We start from the raw sequence: 20,021 nt of genomic DNA, 5'->3' as shown, positions 1-20,021 counted from the left end.
TGCATATTATGCTAAAAAGATGAAGTTCGTTCTTCAACAATACTAACAAGGAACGGGTCTTGGAAATCCCTCAAAAATCCTCTATACCAAGTTTCAATAAAATGTATATATCCTAGCTCGATGACCAACCGTAGAATTTTTGTCGAAAATATCTACAAGTAAAAAAGTTGTAGATATCTACTAAAAAGATCAACAACTTCTTCTCAAATCATTTTTTATTAAACCTAAAAAAAACAGAAAAATGCAATAATATGATTTTTTGGTTTTTTATTTTTACTTTTCACAAAAATAGTAGGATTTATACAAAACTTGATCAAAACTTATTTGGAAATCACTCACTTTGTTTTAACCTATTTTAGTATTTTTTTACTAAAACCATTGAAAACAAGTATTTTCTTATAAATTTGGCCAAAAGTAAAAATTTAAGTTTTTTTTTAATAATACTCGGAAAACCTGAAATATTTTGAAAAACATTTTCAATTGAATTAATAGTTCTTCTGTCCAAAACTTTTAGATGTCATTTAATTACATTCGTATTTAAAAGACCCGGAATTGAATAAACTCAAATGCAAAACCTGACTTAAAAATGGAGTTTCGAATATGTTGAAAACTCGAGTTGCTGGATTCAAAGTCAGAGTGAATTCATATTAACGATAACCAACCTTCTTTGAAATGCTATATCTTCGAAACGATATAGTCCATACAAGTTTGAATATTTTTAGAAATATGTAGCATGTCAGTCAGAAAATAAGGCAAACTTTAAATTTAGTCTTGTTTTGATCTTGAAACACACACTTTTATGTGTGTGTGTGATGCTTATAGGCTTTCAACAGCAAAAATCGAATTAAAATCGATCTCAAAGCTTCTTACGTGTCGTAAAAAATGTCCCCATCATGTTAGACAGAACGAAAAATCGATTTTAATTCGATTTTTTTTTTAAGGAATTCGACATTACAGTCGAGTTTATTAGATTTTTGTCTACTTGTACACTTCAAAACTTTTTTTCAAATTGTTGGAAATAAATAATAATCACATTATTCGCGGTTAAGACAATCTTCTCGTGTGTATAAGTTTGAAAGCTATAAGACAACAATAAACAATGTTTTTGATCCCATTTTTCAAATCTAAACAGTTGTATTAAGTTATGCAACGTTTATAAATACGGGGGTAACTTTAACCCCCTATTTAGTCAAAATTGTAAAAATTCGACGAATTTAAAAAAAAATATTTAATGCCACATTTTACATTGATTTTTTTTTTCAAAGTAATAAATTTTTTTTCGAGCAAAATATTGTAATTTGCAATAAAAATTTTATTTTCAATGCAAATATTTTTCAGTTGCAATAATATTTTTTTTTTAAGCAATTATTTTTAATTTTTAATGGAAAGCAAAAAATGCATTAAAAAAAAATAAATTTTTACAACCCTGTTACCATTCCATTATAATAGTGCTATTAGATCCGCAAATCCGAAAAAAAATTTGATAATAACAGCTATCAAATTAACATTTTTGAGTGACAAAAGTCGTCCAACAATTAAAATATCAATTTTGATATTTTATCATATCATTTTGACGTTTTTTAATTTTAGGTGGATAGTGAAAATTTCACTTTGACAATTAAAATATCATTTTGACATTTTTTTAAGTTTAAGTGGATAGTGAAAATTTCACTTTGACAATTAAAATATCAATGTTGACTAGATTTTACGTTTTAGTTTATTATAATGAAACCTATTTCTTTCTTTTTCTTTTTTATTATTTTTACTATTTTAAGTATTTTCTTTCTTTTTTCAAAACATTACTGAAAGTGAATATTCTTTACAAAATAGTGGTGCTATTATGTTTTTTATTATAGGTGACATAATTGTCTTGTTATCCCAAACTATGTTAAGTAAAATCTTATTGTCGATCAAATTTTCTCAGTAAATCATACATTTTACTTCGAAAAAACACAAAGCTTCTTTAAATTAGTACACATTAAGAATTTTTTATTTAATATTTTTAATAATTTGGAATGAGAAATTGATATGAAAAAATGATAATAAAATATCAAAAAAAAAAATTCCAAAATGTGACATTTAAATATCATCCTGATAATAAAAATATTGTTTTAACATTTTAAATATCATAAAACACATTTTATAGAGCATTTTTGGCTGATATTTGAAAAATGTTAAATTGATATTGTTTTTTTTTTTTTTTTTTTTGGTGTAGGATCATCAAGCAGGTACTTTTCATTTGCCAACACTTACCTATATCTTTATCGCATTGTTATCAAGGGGCACGGTAGTGCCCAGCCAAGTTCTCTAGCAACTTTGGCACTACACCCTTATTTACAGGAAACAACTCAGGCCATTTTCGACCCCCCTCTAACTTCCACACCAAAGATGCTAGAAATTTCAAACTCGCTACATTTATTGAGCTTGTCAAAACCAAACTCCTCACAAAATTTCAGCCTTTTACGATGAGTAGTTTCTGAGATATAGGGCTTCAAAAATCGCAAAAACCGTAACTGACTGACTGACTGACTGACTGACTCACTCACTCACTCACTGACAGATCATCAAAATTATGGAGAACTTCCCGTTAACGTAGAAACTTGAAATTTTACACGGTGATAGGACTTGTGGTGTATACAAAGGGAAAATCGAAAATTTGAGATTTTCAATTCAGGGGGTGTGGCATCCGCCCATTTCCGCTGAATTTTCATTAAATATAATATAGCACTTCTGATTATCGTAGAATCTTGAAATTTGGTAGAATGGTAGAGATGGTAGTTTATACAAAGAAAAAAATTTAAAGTTTGAGAATTTCAGCCAGGGGGCGTGGCAACCGCCCATTTTCACTGAATTTTCATCAAACATAGAGATTTTCAATTCTACAGCCATACCTTGCAAAAAGTAGTGAAATCACAACAAAAACATTACTGTTAAAAAAGGAGCCAAGTTCTCCTATGTTTTAATTATGCTGGCACAAAAAGTACTGAGATGTAAAAGTGTACCAAGTTCTAAAGTTTGGGTTCAATTTCGTATCAATAAAATTTTGATTGTTTACTTGGCAATTTTTGAAATAACTTTAAAAATCGGTAATTAAAAGAAAAATTGTCAAAAGAACAATCAAAATTTTATTGATACGAATTTGAACCCAAACTTTAGAACTTGGTACACTTTTACATCTCAGTACTTTTTGTGCCAGCATAATTTCAACATAGGAGAACTTGGCTCCTTTTTTAACAGTAATGTTTTTGTTGTGATTTTACAACAATCGATTGACAAATACATAAAAGACCTTCATGGAAACAAACAAACAAACAAACAAACAAACAAACAAACAAACAAAAAAAGCATTTAAATAATCTTGAATATCCTTGAGCTTTACAACTACAATTTTCAATTTTCTTAATCCTCTTTTTCCATTACTAGGCAAGATATCCAAAAACACACTTCAACAATATCAATCAATATTTATCGATGCCTGAATGAATTCATCGCCTATAAATGGATTTCACTTGGAGTTAAAGTATACATTTCCATACCAGCAGATACCAATAACAAGAAGCAATAGTAACAACAGGTGCAATATTTATCCTTTTTTCGCAATTATTATTCCTTGAACGTGGGTAATTGCTGCTTTTGCATAGCACATCGTCCTCCTCCATATAAGCCATAACTATCTTCATAGCATGAAATCTGTAATTCATCGATTGAACACGATGACACAATGAGTTATGATGAATGTATGTGCCAGTATAACCTCGAGAGAATTCTCTAGAAATAAGCAATACAATACCAACACCCTTCACATTCATCGGATAAACGAAACGACATCAGAATGGAATATTGGAGTGATGAGAAGAGAGGTCCTTGTTTTATCGATATCACTCCACTCTCGAATTTGTTTCTATTTTTATTTTTTGTTTCTGTTGTTTTTGCTTCTTAGAAATCAATAAAAACGACAAAGAGGAATATTTGTCTATTCATATTTTTTTTTTTGCTTGGATTTTGATTTTTTCTTTGTTTGGTCTTTGGTATTCTCAAGATAAACATGAGCCGATGTTGAGGTAATAAAAGTTTTCTTATTGTTATTGTTTTTTTTTTTTTTTTTTTTGTTTTTTTCTTAGCAGATTTTATTTTGAACTGTCACAATATGGTTATTGGAATTGTTTTCTGAAACCAAAAATAAAATAGTTTAATAGTGCGAGAAATAAATTATTTTGGTTATTTCTTTTAACTTATGGATATTTCTAAAAAATGTTTAAACTTTTTGACGTGATAACGTCTTATAAATCGATGAACCATGGCAGCCACCACAAAAAAGTTTGAAAGATAATAACCTAAAGCTTAATCCAAATGAAGGATTTTTAAAAATTCCGTCATTTAATAGATGAAAATTGGGCTAAAATCTAAACGCGAAGTCGTAGAGAATCAATTTTTTTGTTATAGATAGATGAAATTAATTTAAGAATTACTGCATTTAAGGAAAAATTCTCAAACTTTTAGGACATGTAGGTTTATGCCTTATGCATCCATGTGCAAAAACTTGGAGTCGTTTAGTGAGCTTTAACTGAATAACGGAAGAAACAATTTTTAAAAAAACACGTTTTTTGACCTTTTTTAACCGATTTTCATCTTTTTTTATTTTCATCTTTTTTTCTTTAATAAATACAGGAATAAAGTATATCGAGTAATGATAGACCATGACTACGACTATATGTGTGCGAAGTTTCAATCATTTTCGTAAACACAATTTGGAGATAACGGTAAAATAAAATTTTAAAATTCAACAGGTTATAACTTTTGACCAAGAGCAGATAGAAATTTTATTATACTTTTATGAGCATCTTGATACAATTACCTTTCATTTGGTATATCACACATAACGGTAGACTAACTTCAAGCTACACAATGTTAAATCAAGAAACTTGCGAAAAACCTCAAAACACCAGTGGAGATCTGTTGCCCCCCGAACAGCCACCAGTGTGGGAATACCGTAATCTCAGTCTGGAAATTCGACATGGTTGATTTTCGGGCCACATTCGGGACACGTTTGGGACACATTCGGGACACGTTCGGGACACGTTCGGGACACGTTTGGGACACGTTCGGGCCACATTCGGGACACGTTTGGGACACATTCGGGACACGTTTGGGACACGTTCGGGACACGTTTTGGACACATTCGGGATACGTTTGGGAATATTTTGATCAAGTTTTGATATCTTAAATCAATAAAAAAAACCTTAAAAAAAACATATTTCATTCCATTTTATTTGTTAAAGGGTTAATACTGTCTTTTTACTGTAATTCAAAACTCAAGTTGAAACTTTAATGTTTAAGATCAACATCTATAGCTCAAAAGAAAATAGTCTTTTCATTCTGCATGCATTCAACTCCAAAAATAAAAAAATAAAAATTATTCATGACAAAGAGTTAAAAATAAAACGAAAACGTAACAAATTGCCATACCCTGTTTGGAATTACATATCTCCCCAAAGCAATACATTACAGTGTTAGTCCCAATTCTCAAATTGATGACACTATACACACAATTCCTATTGACATCACTTTACTTCACAAAATACTAAAAAAAAAAAAAAAAACAAATAAACAACAAACAATTGAGTCACGAAAAAGGAAACAGCATTTATAAAATGATGAAACCTTTACACAAAACGATACAAAAACCTACTTTCGACCCTGTACTGTCTTTCAATTTCTATAAAATAAAGAAAAACGAACGAAAAACCTATTTTGTAAAAGTCGATTCGTTCGAATTTTATTTGGTTAACGTCTTTTTAAAATTCCTCTCACAGCAACACACTTCTTCAAATCCAATGCTATTTGTTTTAAAAAGGAATAAGAAGCAATTTGGTCTTGAAATTCCTATAGTCTTGAAATATAGTACGAAAGAAATTCCTTTTCTGGACCGTTAGAGATAAAACCAACGAGTTTGGGGTTTGCAGAGTGGTCACGCAAATTGGGGAAAATAAAAAATGTCTCCTGGACGGGTGTAAAATCTTTCAAATTGAATACACTTAACCGCTCCTCCTACCATTTTATTGAGCTGTCAGTTGACATGGGGCCACAATGACAAAGATAACACTTAATGCAACAACAACAACACTCTCCTGTCGAATACACACACTTACAACAAAACGTGACTTCTTCCACGCAAATATTAACACTCAGTTGAATGAACGAATGATTTCCATATGAAGCCAAAGGACGCTAAGAGAAAAGGACGAAAGGATAACAGCCTCCATCAGACCATTTTTCACAGCTGGCTGACTCCAATACTATTATGTCTGACAAGCGTAGGCAAATGCTTATTACATGTTGTAGGGAATAACACTTCAGGATACAGAATACCCACGAGCAATACCAAAGAAGCTGGGTACTGTTTATGTGTGTGTGTTTGTTGTTGTTCTTTGGTTATTAGTTGTTGTTGCCCCTTCGTTTGGCAAAGTACCGTCGTAAAAGTTAATTGCAATCCTATGTAAACGTCGCGTTTACTGTTCGAATGTCATTAACCATAGTCACTTTACTATAGCAACATCCAGCCCATATCGACAAACCCCGTTTTTTTTTTTTGAGGCGGCATGGTATTTTGGGGGAAAAACCTCTTCAAATAATCTCGGGCTATTTCAATACTCAACTCGGTTGCTTCTACACTTTTTTTTGTTATTGCTATTTCGCTGGAGAGATAAATGGAACAGATGTGTCCCCAAGGGTTTTGGGGGGTAGTATTTCATAAAGTTTTTTTTTTTCTTTGCCATATTATCAGATACTCTAAGGCACCTAATGAAGGCTTTATGCTAAAGTTTGGCTGGGATATTGTTGGTACAATAAACTTTTAGCACTAAAGTTGATTTGGCCTTATGATGGTTGATCGGGTCGGGTTGGTCGGTCAAATTGGAAGAAGGATGTTTTTTTGTGCTTGATTTGCTGCCTACTTCTACATAATACATATTATATCAATACCTAGAGGGTGTATAATATTAAACATAGATTTAACAGGATTATAGTCTTTATAGTTAAAGGTTGGATGTCTCAAAGTCTTTAAGAAGAATTTGTGGGTTTTTCTATGATTTAAGAAAATAATGTTGGGAAAAATAAGAAAAATGGGAGGATTCTTGAAAGAAATAGGAGGACAAAATAAAATAGAATAGAAAATGGAGCAGTCTGCGATTACCAAGACAAAATATTTATGTTGATCAATATATTTATTTATTTAGGGGATGTGTTTTTGTTTTGAAATTTGTTTAAGAATATAACAAAACTTTAAGGAATTCACCCGTAATTCTAGATATTTGAACCTTGAATGTATAGCTCTTGAAGAACATTGTTCCATTCCAATAAATGCCAGGAATAGAATAAAAACTGATGAATAGAGAACTGGACAGTTTTCAATTTAAACAAGAGGTGTAAAAAATTTATAAATTTATTTTTTTAAGATTTTCGAAAATTATCCAAGGGGTACCCCTTGTCTAAAAATTCTGAATTTTCAAAAATTTTCCCCAATTCCATCGAATGAAACATCAAAAGAAAGGACTCTTTAGACTCTATTCATTACTGTAAACCAAAATTTTGTAGGAGATCGGGTTGCTGAATTATTTGCAATCGAAATATTTTTTTTTTTCATTCGGAATCAGATATTTTCGAATCAAAGTCCCGGAACAAGTTTTGGTTTACAGATATAAGATCACAGTAGGGCTGTAAAAGTAACGACAAAATGAATACCCGCATGTATACGTTACTTTTGATACTAGTACCCGCATCAATAATATCGTTACTCGTTACTTTCGTATGTTTCGCATTTTTCGCATATTTCGTATGTTTCGCATGTTTCGTTACTTTCGTTACTTTCGCATGCTTCGTGTGTTTCGTACATTTTGTATATTTCATGTATTTGATACGTTTCGTATGTTTGGTATTTTAAGTATTTTTCGTACATTGGTATAAGGGTGTAAAAATTTTTTTTTTGAAAAAAACCAAAAACAATTTCTATAATCTAAGCTACATTTTAAGGTCATAAACATTAAAATTAGTTGCGGCATTCTCATGTAATAAGAGTTTAAAGGTAGCTATATTGAATTTTTTTCGTTTTTTTTTTAATCAAACGTGGAAACTTTTTTGATTTTTTTCCAAATTTTTCGACAAAACTTTGGTAATTTTTTGTTTATATTCGTTCAGTAATCTTATCACAATTCTTTAGAGACCTTTATTTCAAAAGTACAACGCGCAGATCTCGAAATATTAACACTTCAATACAACCATGTCCAACAATTTTTCATTTATTTTTTCTATTGAGAGTGATTTTCAAACCTCGTTTTCTCTGCTTTTTTTTGTGTTGAAAATTTTGCACCGAAAATAAACAAATTTTTTGAAAAACCAAAAAAATTTTGTACATTCTTAAGCTATATATCAATACCATTAACACCAAGGCCATAAACAGATTGGTTGCGTCGTGGATATACCTACATATTTCGGCCAAATAGAGAAAATACAAAAACGTCTCTTTTGATATTTCTTTATAAATTATCGACAACGCAATGATTTATTGAACCTTGGCACTACTGTTTTAATCGAGACAAAAGTAAACTCCAGATAACTATCTGCAGTTAGCATTCTGACTATGATGGTTACGATACCGACACGAGATGCGAAATGCGACAAATTGAGTGTATCACTTCATTTCGTATCTCTTACATCGGATTTAGTATTGAAACTGGAATCGTGTCGTTACTCGTATGTTTCGTATCTCGTACGTTTCGTATGTTTCGTTACTTCAGTACCCAGTAACGAAACATACGAGTAACGATACTGTTTAGAAAGTAACGTTTCGTTACTCGTTACTGAAGTGAATACCCGCATTTTAGTAACGAATACATACGATTTGCTACAGCTCTAGATCACAGTGAACGTTTTAAACACGAATGATTTTTGTATTTCATTACACAAAGTAAAACGTAATATTTTTCATTTTATATTGTAGTGAGCTAGATTTTTGGTTAAAATATGTATTATTAAATAAAAATAATTTGTATCTTAATATATTGTAAAACAAGAGTTCCCGGAATGACGGTTAATTGATTTACTTAATCGATGTAAAAAACCATAATTGGCTTAACAAATTTTATTAATAAAAAGTACCTACATATACGCCCGAGTGTATCAAAAACCAATGGAAACATAAAAAAAAATGATGTGCTCGTGGGCACAACGCCAAAACCACGAATCTGCAAAATTTTAGTTTTGAGAAAAACGGCTTCAAAGTTTTGGAAATTCATGCAATCTTATGGGAACTCGTGCTACCGAAATTGATATTTAAGGCTTTTAGGCCACTGATGGATGATTGGGGTCGAAGCAGTGGAAAGAGGGACCGATAACAAGTTAAATGACGCATTAAAGTGAAAATGTCCAAAAATGCAGATTCGCGGTTTTGGCTTTGTGCCGACGTGCTACTTTCTTACTTTTTTGTAGAAAAACATTTTGAAATCCAATTACCTTCTTCAATTTTTCAAATTGTTATTTACCTACATTATTCAATAAAACTAGGAACTTTTCATCACATGTAAAGTAAATTTGATTAGGAGACAAGCTGTATACAAAACATTATTTTTATTTAAAGATGTTCAAATAATAAAAACTGTTAAAAAAAATTAAATTAGATTTCCCAAAAACAGTAAAGACAATAAAATGAATTGTAGTTAAAAAAAAAAAAAAAAAAACAAAACAAATTATCTACAATCTTGATTCCTTTAATTAAATAAATTTCGTCACCACTTTTAATTCCTTATTGAAAACATCAAACAAGAAATTCATTCCTTAAATTCTTAAGTCCTTGAAAAACTATCTTCATCACTCTTTATCTTTGTCTATCTACCCAAAGCTTATTATAAAACAAAACTTATTCTGTTGTAATATTTTTTTTTTTTCGAAAAATCAACCAAGTAAAACCGAATTTTATTCACTCTAGCATTACTTCATGGCCAAAGAATCAAGTAGGTAACTTCCTTTAAGACATAAACTCGTCATCCAACAACAAAAACACCACCAACTATCTCTCAAAATTTTCCTATCCAAATCCAAATCCAAAAAAATAAAAATGAAAAACTTAAACAAAAATAAAAAACCTTTTTATTGCTAAAAGTCTTCCACGCAAACTTCTGTTTCCTAAAAGATTTCTCGTTTCGTTTCCATCTTCAAAACAACTGAACAAAGCATACAGCACAAAACTGCTGCTTGTGTTGAGACAATTCATGTCCTTGCAGTGAAACAATTAAATTTTCCCCAAGGATTTGCACAAAGCAACTTTTGTAATTATACAATTTTTCTTCTTCTTCTTTTTCTTATTTTTTCTGTTTGCGCTCTCTTTCTCTGTCTATTTAGCTATCCTTGTCACTCTATTTTTATCCGATTTGATGGCAGAAACTAAAAATCAACTTAAAGGATAATTTTGGTCGAGCAGGATTTTATCTATCTATCTACAAGTCTACAAGTATATGCGCGGTTTGCCTTAGTTTAATTCCATCCCCACTCTGTATAACCCCTCTTTGAACAAATGGGTCCCAAGGCTTTGATTAAATAAGTTCACCAAGTGCGCTGCACAGTGAATTCACTAGAAACATGCAAGAGAGCTTCTTGTCCTTCCTTTCCTGTTTCGATGGTCCTCTGTAACCAAGTTGTTGGGGTTTTTCATCGTACATTACAAAACCATTTATTTTGTATAATTTGTATCTTTTTCGCATAGTTATTTCAAGTCGGGGAGGAGGTTCTTTTTTTAGAGGTTTATGGCGAACAAAATAACCCCAATGGTAGTCGCTGCTAGATGAGATAGATAGAAGGGAAAAAGATGGGTTAGTCATGTATATTTGGAAAGGAAAAAGTGTTACGAGCTCACGGTTAAGCGCAGTAATTAATGTAAGATTGCGTGCTCAATGGGTTTTAATTATCGTAACCAAAAAAGTGCGGAAAGCTGGTAAAACTTATTTTTATATGGAATAGCAGCTTTAATTCTAAAAATAAAAGAGAGAAGGGCTTTTGAATAAGATGACTAAGAATCAACAAAAAGTAATTTTGTATTTGTCTATGGTATAAAACATAGCTTCGCCGACCTACGTAGAGTCGACACAAAACAAAACAAATTTGGTTTTAAAAATAAAATTCTGTCAACATTCCATGTCATTTGATTAGATATACTTTTTTTACTTGCGATATAGGATTCGTAAAAAAAATCGAACTCGAGATAACAATTTTACATGACATTACGATGATGGAGAATGCCAAAAAAGTGGGTCCGGCAATTCTGTCTGTCTGTCTGTCTGTCTGTCTGTAAGAACCTCGAGCTACAGCCTAAACTACTGAAGCGATTTTCTTCAAACTTGGTAGTTAACAGTTTTGGGTTTTGGGAAGTTTTTTTTTTAGGACCAAAACTAACGGTACCTGTCATATAAAGGAAACAGAAAAGTTGATTTATTTCAAAAACGGCTCTAACGATTTTGATTAAAATTGTTCTGCTTACTGTTACAGATAAGAGCCTCCTTTGATAATAAAAAAAATATTTTTTGTACCGTTATTAACGGTACCTGCCATAGAACGGTTTTTTGAATTTATGAATTTCTCAAAAACGACGAAACAGATTTCGACCAAACTTTTTATTACAGAAACGTTTAAACAATCATTATTTAAAAAAATTTTTAATTTTTCAAAAAACACATTTTTGGATTTTTAAAAAATATTTCAAATTTTTTTTTTGAAAAATCAATTTTTTGGAAACGAGTTGGTGAAAAATTTTGAAATTTTGTTTTTATGTGTAAGTTAATTATTTATGCAAAATTGCATATCAACTTTTTTTTTGAAAAATGTTAGAAAATTTTTATATAGAAAAAATTATTTTTTTAAAAAACGGCTCTAACGATTTTCGAAATTTTTTTTCTAAATATTCCTTTTTATACTAGAAATAAAATGGCATACTTAGTTTTTTGTAAAAGATCATTTAAAACGGCATTTAATTATTTATAAAAACAGATTCTATTTTTTTTTGCACCTCTAACGAAATTCCGTGAAAATATCAAATTTTAAATCTTCCCTTATTTTGTTCAATGAAAAACTTTAACATTAGAGTAACTTTTACCATAAGAGCAAGTACGTGCGACCCCAGTCGTGCAATTTATTTTATTTGTTCTCTTTATGACTGAAAATCATTTTAATAAATTAATTTATTTAAAGCCTTACAGTACAATTATTATAGAAATATCTTGGTACCAGCATTGAATATTTGTGACAATACCAATATAAAGACAATACAAATAAAAAATTGACTGAAAACAATGGAATGGGAAAAAAGGGCACCTTAAAATAAGATGATGACCATTTTAAATCCCATCCTCTTAAAACAAACGGATTTCCGCTTAAAATGAGTGGAATCCACTTTAATTCTGTTTAATTTAAAGTGAACTTCATTTAATTTTAGTAATAGTTTCTGTCTAAAAAAAACCGAATGAAAAGATTCCGTCTTAATTTTTTGTGCATTATTTACCTACGTCTTTATATTAAAAGATTTTTCTTTAAAACAAAATTAAATGATTTAAAATTAATGTGATAGTTGAAAGAATTTAAACAATTTGTTTTTAAATTTTTTATAGATTTCAACTTTTGTTTCATTTTTTCATACCAATTTTCAACTGTCAGATAATCTGATGGTATAGCACCCAGGCACGTAGCCAGGATTTCGTTTCGGGGGGGGCTTGGTTCAAAATCTGGTGAACAATTTTGATGTAAGATAAAAACTGCCTGTATACTACATGCTTAATGTAATACCTAAAAATCTTGAATATCCAATATTATTTTTTTCTCATAAAACCATCTATGGTTATTGCTATCACGATTCTCAATTTCAAATTATTAAGTGTTTTTTAATGCAAAACTATTTTATTGAACTCAGATTGTCTCGGTTTTAGTTCCATGAGATTCAGCATCGAAAATATCCTAAGATGATGCGCCATCCTAAGATTATTTTTTAAATGCCGCTGCGATTTTTGCTTATTTTTATGCTTAATGTAGATACATGATGGACACAGCCATTATGTGGATCTGTTGTTGATATTGTTGATTCGGATGTATAGGATTCAAAATTCTTGCAGAGCCTAGTGAGCTGATTCCAAAATAAAGTGCACTAATTTTCTTAAATAAGGATGATACTCAGAAAAAACGATACCATATGATTGAATTTTCTTCCACAATACGAAACAATTAAGTTCAAAACGGTTTAATGGTTGTCTTCTGACCGGCAATGCACTTAAAAACGAATACTTTAATTGCATATTTTGGCAAGATGGGTCCCCAAAAAACATTCATAAGCCAGACATTTTGGTAAAAGCTAAGGAAGAAGAATAAGAATCATCGTAGCAACTTTCGGGGAAGGTTTTATTTGAAAAAAATTTCATATTTCTTATTTACGATTGATGCCTTTTCATTTTGAGCGGTTGGAGGTTTTTTTGGCATTCTTCTTTATAAACAACTTTTTGGTTTATATTTATATTTTTTTTCTAAGTTTTGATAAACAATTTTTAAAAGTAAGCAATAAAATTGGTTCACATGAATAAAGGCTAAAACAATTTGATTGGCTGTAGCTGGAAGCTCGATGAATTATTTAAAATTAGAAACGGTTTAAAATAACACTAGTCGACTCGGTTATTCAAAATTGTTTAATGTTACCCACTTTCTCGGTTAAATTTTACTAATATCTCAAATTTTAGGCAAGTTTCTTGATCAATATAAACAAGTTGATTAATTTTAAACAATTTAACTTAACCGAGGCGACTACGTTGATTTTAGCAAGGAGAACTACGTAGTTTTTAACCAAGACTACGTTATTTTTAACACATTTTTTTAACCCACCGAAAAACAATTTTGGTAGGTCCATTATTTGTCTGTGTGTGTCAAAAATGATTTTAGAATACAAAATTTTACACCATTCAAGCCCACTTGCAATGGGTGCTGTTCAAATACCTTTCCAACTGGTACAGGTTTTTTTTTATATTCGGTTAAAATTTTTTGTTTTTCAATGAACATACTATCTTTTTATTTTATTAATATTAATTTTAAAACTGCCTATATATACACCAAATTTATTGAAAATTTATAATCACTTTATTTAGATTCCATAGGTTCATTAATTTGGAATCAAATACGAACAAAATATTCTCTAAATTTCTAAAATAAAATAGTAAAAATAAATTCAGAGCAAATAAAGCTTTGTTCTGAAAAAATGATACGAGTTTTGCCTGATTTTCTTATTTCTATCTGCTTTGATTTTTTTTTCTCTCCTAAAAGCCCACAGTATCGGCAACCAAAATCAATTTTAGTTTTCAAACAAGTAGATACTAACTATCAAAATAATTTTTTTTCAAATTGAAATTTGGCGCGAGCCCCCGCCTACTTACATGGAGTAATATGTAGTAGTAGTACCTACTTATTATGTTTTAGACATAAGGTGTGTTTTTATTACGATCGGGCTAAACTGGACAAAAAAAAATGCAGTCGGGGCTAAGCAATGTGCTGTTAAATACAACAAAACCTAAGCCCCTTAATCTTAACTAAACAAAAGGGCTAAGGTGTTGTTGTATTTAAAAAGTAAATTGCTTAGCCCTGAGCCCGACAGCGTTTTTTTTGTCTAGTTAAGCCTAGCTGTAACAAAAAACACTTACTAAAAGAAAATTATGAAGTATGAACAAAACTGCTTCTTGATTTAATTTTTAGTCCTTTTTATGAAAAAAAAAAAAAATTACGTAGAACATTATTAAAATTTGTATAGTGAAAATCATTTCGGGGGGGGGGGCTTCAGCATTCAAAGGACTAGCTGAAACGAGTCTCAAGGAAGAGTGGATAAGATACTGCCCAAATGTTGCAAAAAATTTAGTAAAATCAATGTCTTCAAGTGAGTTTGTCCTCGTCAAGTCTAAGGGGTAGCCTAAAATGTATTAATTCCCAACAAAATTTAGGTATTTATACTTTTAACTTCGATTTTAATAGTTTTTTCTTCTCTGTATGCTTACGTTTGTAATGCGAAATTTTGTACTGTGTTTATTTTTTTGTCAGTTTTTCATTAAGTATTGTTTATTTGACAATTTTTTCTTTTTTGTAAATATGTAGGCAATGATTAATGAAAAAAAAACCACATTTAATTTTTTTCGAAAATGTGTTAGATTGTTTTTTTAGCGGTCTTGGTTAAACAAAGCTAGGGGTGTATACTTACTTTTGTGACTGAGTGTATGTATCTAAAAATAATAAATATCACTGTCAGATTGACATCTATCACATAAGCGTTGGCACATTAGAAATAAAATTAAAATCGTTTGACATGAAATTTGTGTTCAATTTCAGTACGTCAATCTAAAGGGAGTTGAATGACAATTGAACTTCATGTCCTCCTAATATGTACAAATAAATAATATTTCAGTTCTTCTTGTGAATATTTTACTTGCTCTACAGGGGGATTATTTCGTGTGAAAAGTTCGAAAGGGTGATCTTCGTCATACATACTGCCCGTGTTGGTCTGTGCTCGATCGATGGGATAGTTTTTTTTTTTTCTGAAATATGGTACATTTTTTACTGTTTTTCCAAAGTTTTTGTTTTAATATCTCCATTAGAACGAATATCTCCCATTAAAAGGTTTCGAGTTATTGCGATTTCTTCAAATTGTTTTTAACGAGTTTGAATGAATTTGAATTTGCTCTCAAATTTTCTCCCAATTCTGAAGACCTCGTCTGATATGGCGCATGCAAATGGAAGTTGACTTCAATCAACTTTGCGTGGAAGCAAGTGGCTAAGGAAAGAGCTGGCTGGATTGAAAAGCTTGTTGGCTGAGGCCCGAATCTACAATGGATTGTTGTGCTATCTTAAGATGCTAGTCAACCTTAGTAAGTATTTTGGTTATTCACAAATATCTTGTGTGTATTCAAATTTAAAAAAAAAAAAAAATGTTTTGAAAAAAAAAACGTTTTACTTGAAGTTTTTTTTTTTCATTTTTCTTCGAATAAATTTGCAAACATATAAAATTTAAAAAAAAAGTAAGTCCAAACAAGAGTGTTTCGTTGTTGAAAACAAAAACCTTCTTCTTATGGTAAAAATAAATGCAAGAATTATTTATTTTTTAATATTTTTTTTTATAGTTAAATACAGTTTTTTAATCCAAAAATATGTTTGCCATATTTAAAGATCTCAGATAGGTACATACCTACTAAAAGTAAAAATCTGTTGCTCAAACATTTTGTTGAAATCGTTTAATTTATTTACGGACGGGGGGAAACCGACGAAGCTATGAATACCAGAGTTATGGGCGACAGAGTTACGCGCGTCAAAGTTACGCAAAACCGAAGTTACGAAAAACCGAAGTTATAAGAGACCGAAGCTATGAAAGACCGAAGTTACGAAAAACCGAAGTTATGAAAAACCAGAGTTATGAACACCAAAGCTATGAAACGATGTTTTTGGGTTGGCAACCATTGAGATGAACGATATACGGGAGAAACGTACCAAAAAGCTTGAGCGTAAAGGTTGAGTCAAGGCAAGAAAAGAATTGTATAGGACGGGGTTAAGTTAATATTTTTCTAGAAAAAATGACTTAATTTGGAAAAAAAAATTATTTAAAATCAACGGTTACACCAAAAATAACGTACTGTATGTTTTTGTAAAGCCAAAAACTATATCTTTTAATATGTTTTTAAATAAAGCTAATTAATTGTTTATTTTTTGAAAAACTAGTTTTCAAAATCAAAATTTTGAAAAAAAAGTGAAAAAATAAATTTCGAACTTATTTCTTTCAAAATTTTATGTAATTAAGTACTAATTTAAATTACATAATTTAATGTTTTTATTTGTTTTTAAACGAAAACTGAAAACTGGATCCAAAAAAGTCTTGTCGTTTTCGATAAATTGAAAAAAAAACTAAGACTCCTTTTTTTCAAAAAAGAACTATATTTTTTTTGAAAATTAATTTTTCAAAAACAGGTATGTATATTTAAATACAAGATGCAAGGAAAAGTCTTTGGCTTTACAAAAAAGTACAGTACGATATTATTGGTGTAACCATTGATTTTTAATAAATTTTTTTCCAAACTAAGTTTTTTTTTTAGAAAATCCCCCCTCCTGGCTAAACGGAGGGGAATAGACACCCCAGTTCCATTCAATTTTTTTCTTGCCTTCACTCAAACTATACGCTCTAGCTTTTTGGTACGTTCCTCCCGTATATCGTTCATCTCAATGGTTTCCAACCCAAAAACATCGTTTCATAGCTTTGGTGTTTATAACTCTGTTTTTTCATAACTTCGGTTTTTCGTAACTTCGATCTTTCATAGCTTCGGTCTTTTATAACTTCGGTTTTTCGTAACTTCGGTTTTGCGTAATTTTGACGCGCGTAACTTTGTCGCGCATAACTCTGGTATACGTAACTCCCATACCATTTCGTTTACGGGAAAGTCAGTACTCTATGAAACAGTTTTATAATAGGTAACTCAAATAAAATAAAATGCATGGCTTGCTCTCGTAATTCAGAACACTTTTATATATCAGTTAACTTAAAGATTATAAGAAAGTGCAATTTTTTTGGTATTTGGTTTTTTGAGTAAACTAAAGGGACAGGACAACCTTGTATACGTTATACTCTGCACAAAGCAAAAACCACGAATCTTTGAGAAAAACGACTTCAAAGTTTTGCAAACTCATGCAAACTCTTATAGAAACTCGTGCAAGGGACATTGATAGTTTAGGCTGCTAGACAACAGATGGAGGATTGGTTTCCACGCAGTGAATAAAGGTACCGATAACAAGTTAAATGACGCATTATAGTGAAAATGTCCAAAAATGCAGATTCGTGTAGTATTGGCTTTGTGCCAACGATAACCGATATGTTACCCAAAAAGCCGTTTTTGAGAAAAATGACCTATTTCATCTTATTGCCATGCCTGATTGTTATCCTGTTATCAATATTTTATAACGAATCTAAAAACCTACCCTTTTGTACCTATATCGCAAGTTCAATTGATCTAATTTAATTGGCGCAGAGTGTAATTTAGAATAAATACATCAAAAGTCATTCATAACTTTTATTTGTCATTAAAAGTATAGACCTCAAATGCTATGAAATATTTTTGCCAACAAAAATAAAACAAAACGTTATAAAGAGGAACTCTATCATAAAAATATATCTTAATTTATTCAAGGATAAAATATAAATTTATGAGTTAATTGCCTTGATATAGACATGGAAAGGTGTTACCGACTTTTAGGAGCCAAGATTTAATGCTTTTTAGAGAATTATTTAGAATTTTTGATTTATTTGTTTGTATTTGAAACAAGATTTATTGTTTTTGTTTTTTTTTTTTTGTTATTTATAAAGGGAAAATTTCTTGAATTAATTTGAAGCACTTAAAAACAGATGAAATTCATAAAAACTCAGTAGCTACAATAAAAGCCATTTGTAAAACAAATTACTCATCGAAATAATCAACCTCCTTTTCGGATATCCAAACTATCTTTGGTTTCAACAACTTTAATTTTTTTATTGCCAACGAAACTTAAAGGCTTAAAGAATCAATTTTCTGCTTCAATATTTCTTCCGTCCTATAAACTAGTTTATCCGAGGGAAATAAAAACCCACTTGTCACATTAAAACCCCCACAACCACATAAATACTTCCAATTTATTGTGGAAATCTTGTAAGTACATATACATAGAATAGACATGGTCAGGGAGTCAACGAGTTTTTGTCCAAACGCCAAACCGACTCAACCGGCAGCATTATCTAATAAAACCTAATTTAATGTCAGTGTCACAGACAGAAAGCCTTCTGGGGGTAACAATAAATACAAAACAAAAAAAAAAAAAACGTTGTAGGTACCTACCATAAAATTCATTTGACTCTTTCTCCCTAGAGAAAAGAATGAAAGCGAGTGTATATGAATGCATAAAAGGGAAAAAAGGTCGCCTTTTTTCTCGACGACGACACAAATCGAATTTCGAAATGCGAAACCCATCAATAAATTAGTGTACAACTGACACCAGCTGACACCACCACCACCACCAACCACCACACCCATAACCTACCTTTTTGACTTGCCTGTTGGATAGAAGTAAAAAAAGGAGTTGGGAGTAAAAGAAGAGGGATGATCCTTAATCCCATTTTATATATGGCATATATGGGTCACCTCTGGTTTTATTCCATTTTGTGCAAGGTGTCACCAACAGGAGTCGAATAGGATAACAAACATTTGTATAATAACTGTCGTATTGGAAAATCTAAATTCAATTCGAATTCCGAATCAGTTGATCCTTTGATAATCCTAAAATACACACAAACCAATACACACCACCCAGCCCATCCACCCACAACACAAATAACTGAATCTAGGTATATCGACTCGACTCTACTTTAACCATAAACCTCTACCAACAAAAATACATACAAGACAAATCAATGTAAATCAACCATGAAAATCGGATATTGATTTTGGTGCGGTTTTCGATTTTGTAAAATTAAGGACGAAAGCATTTGTGCAGGAATTCTTAAAATTAATGCTTTTCCATCCTGGAATTCTGGCTTTGATGTGTTCATTGATGTGTTGGTTAATTAGTTTTGATTGAGGTTTCAAAATATCTGGAAAACGAATATTGTGCAAACCTCAGGAGATTTTTATTTTGATGAATTCAAACTTTTTTCATTAGGTACATGAAGCCAAATTTTTGGATAATTTGGTGAACTTTTAACAGAAAAAAAAGAAAAAGTAAAGTAGACCCTAATTAGGACACCATTTATATTATGGAATCCTTATTTTTCAAAATGATGCTTTTTAGAGTTGATTTGACTATATTTTTTTTATAGACTACAGGCAGTCAGACGGTCTTAAAAATAACTGAAGGACCAAAAGTTTATAAGAAATACCTACAATGGTGATATTTTTTTTAAGGACGAATCATTTTCATCTTTTTTTATTTGTGTATCTTCATCTTTTCAAGAAAAA

At 30.6% G+C, this 20,021-nt stretch overlaps 1 long non-coding RNA gene across 1 annotated transcript; it reads right to left on the bottom strand.

Annotated features, from left to right (window-relative positions):
• Window positions 1-9,765: 9,765 nt before the first annotated feature.
• Window positions 9,766-11,018, bottom strand: LOC129917823 (uncharacterized). Its single transcript, XR_008772867.1, has 3 exons — window positions 10,904-11,018; window positions 10,137-10,827; window positions 9,766-10,078 (listed from the first exon to the last, which is right to left on the bottom strand). It is a non-coding gene; the product is annotated as an uncharacterized LOC129917823 (long non-coding RNA).
• Between the last annotated feature and the right edge of the window lie 9,003 nt (window positions 11,019-20,021).

Source organism: Episyrphus balteatus, chromosome 4, assembly GCF_945859705.1.
Source record: "Episyrphus balteatus chromosome 4, idEpiBalt1.1, whole genome shotgun sequence".
Classification (NCBI taxonomy): domain Eukaryota; kingdom Metazoa; phylum Arthropoda; class Insecta; order Diptera; family Syrphidae; genus Episyrphus; species Episyrphus balteatus.
The sequence above is the reverse complement of the archived record's forward strand: the minus strand, read 5'-3'. Positions and strand labels throughout refer to the sequence as shown.